The following is a 2,387-nucleotide window of genomic DNA, read 5'->3' as shown; positions in this document are numbered from 1 at the left end:
TCTGGTCTTGAAAAGTAAAAACATTTTTTTTTTTTTGAAATGGAGTCTTGCTCTGTGGCCCAGGCTGGAATGCAATGGCACAGTCTTGGCTCACTTCAACCTCTGCCTCCCGGGTTCAAACAATTCTCATGCCTCGACCTCACAAGTAGCTGGGATTTCAGGCACATGCTGCCATGCCCAGCTAATTTTTGTATTTTTAGTTGAGGTGGGGTTTCACTATGTTGCCCAGGCTGGTCTTGAATTCCTGACCTCAGGTGATCCACCCACCTACTGGGATTACAGGTGTGAGCCACTGCGCCCGGTCACTAAAAAATATTTTTTAAAAATTGATTCCTTTACTCCAGAAAGAGAAGAAGAAAGAAGAAGAAGAAGAAAGAAGGAAGAAGAAGAAGGAAGAAGAAGAAGGAGGAAGAAGAAGAAGAAGAAAGAAGAAGAAGAAGAAGAAGAAGAAAGAAGAAGAAGAAGAAAGAAGAAGAAGAAGAAAGAAGAAGAAGAAGAAGAAGAAGAAGAAGAAGAAGAAAGAAGAAGAAGAAGAAGAAGAAGAAAGAAGAAGAAGAAGAAGGAGGAGGAGGAGGAGGAGGAGGAGGAGGAGAAGGAGAAGGAGAAGGAGGAGAAGGAGGAGAAGGAGGAGAAGGAGAAGGAGAAGGAGAAGAAGAAAGAAGAGGAAGAAGGAAGAAGAAGAAAGAGAGAGAGAGTGATTCCTGAACTCTGTCTGGGAAAGCAGAAATCTGCTAGGATGGGGAGTGGGTTGGGAGTGGGGAACCAGACATCTGTATTTTTAAAAGGCATCTGGTATTGGGACCCCTGACTTAGAATCACAGAAGAGTAAACCTGGTAGGTACTTAATTCAGTCCTCATTCTGTGTATGGATGAGTTCGACTCCAAGAAGGGACTTGCTCAGGGTCACACAGTGGGAGGGTTGATGAGGTCTGGAGTCCAGGCTCCTGGCCTAGTTGCCCTTTCCTTTTGTTCTTGCCCCAGGTGTGAACAGAAATTGTCTCCAGGCGGGATTATGGGATTTGTTTGAATCACTCATTTGCATGTTTCTATTTTCTGATGTTTCTGTAAGAGTATGAATTGCTTTTGGCACAAGATAAAAACAACGAATAAAAGAAAGGATAAGGCCAGGTGCAGTGGTTCATGCCTGTAATCCCAGGACTTTGGGAGGCCAAGGCAGGTGGATCATTTGAGGTCAGGAGTTCAAGACCAGCCTGGTCAACATGGTGAGACCCTGTCTCTACCAAATATACAAAAATTAGTCAGGCCTGGTGGCTCATGCCTATAATCCCAGCTACTTGGGAGGCTGAGGCAGGAGAATTGCTTGAACCCAAGTCGTGAAGGTTGCAGTGAGCTGAGATCACGCCACTGCACTTCAGCCTGGGAACAGAGAGAGACTCTGTCTCAAAAAAAAAAAAAAGGAAGATAATTCTGAAAGCTATTTTACCTGGTGTCTCCTCCCCCACTTCCCTACCCTCCCTCTCTCCCTCCCTAACTACCAGCACCCCTGGGCAGTGGCACTACTTACTGTCCCATACTGCATTGCCTTTACAAAGACAGTGGCCTTTAGGGACAGTCTGGCTCAGAGTTAGGGACACATAGATCATAGCTCTGAGCCAGGTCCAGGGAAGTCAGTGTACTCTGGGTACACAGATCACCTGGGCCTGGCCCACCCAAGAGTGCATAGATGCCAGGTGGGGAGAGGCAAGCACCAGAGTAGAGGTCGCCAGGACACCGGCCCTTGAGCCACCAGGGAGGCCCACCAGAGGGCAGCAGAAGCCTGGTCCAGAGCTCCCATCAAGCCTCCCACAGGGATGTCAGTGGGGTTCAGAGAAAGCTTCAAGGAGAATTTAGGTCCTGTTCTGAAGGAGGGGAGTAGGAAAGGGTACTTTAGGTTTGTGTAAGGGCATGGCCTGTACAGAGCTGAGGAGGCAGGAATTCAGGAATCAAAATGTGCCGAGGTGGGGACAAGAGAGCACTAGAATGTAAACTCCCTGCAGGCAAGAACTGTGTCTGTTGTGTGTATGCAGCTATACTGTTAGAGCAGTGCCTAGCACATGATATGTATTCCATTGATATTTATTAACCAAGTGCATGAATGGGAATACTGCTGGTGGTGAGGAAATGAGGAAGAGAAAGGGCAGCAAATGTTTGGGTAGAGGACAGAAAAGAAAAGAACTTTTACTTATTAAGCACCTACTCTTTGTTGGGCAATGTGCTAAATGTTTCTAAACTAAGAAAGTAAGTAGGGCCGGGCGCGGTGGCTCAAGCCTGTAATCCCAGCACTTTGGGAGGCTGAGATGGGCAGATCACGAGGTCATGAGATTGAGACCATCCTGGCTAACACGGTGAAACCCCGTCTCTACTAAAAAAATACAAAAAACTAGCCG

The sequence above is a fragment of the Colobus angolensis genome, unplaced genomic scaffold, assembly GCF_000951035.1.
Source record: "Colobus angolensis palliatus isolate OR3802 unplaced genomic scaffold, Cang.pa_1.0 Scaffold164, whole genome shotgun sequence".
Lineage (NCBI taxonomy): Eukaryota > Metazoa > Chordata > Mammalia > Primates > Cercopithecidae > Colobus > Colobus angolensis.
This window is presented reverse-complemented; position numbering follows the sequence as displayed.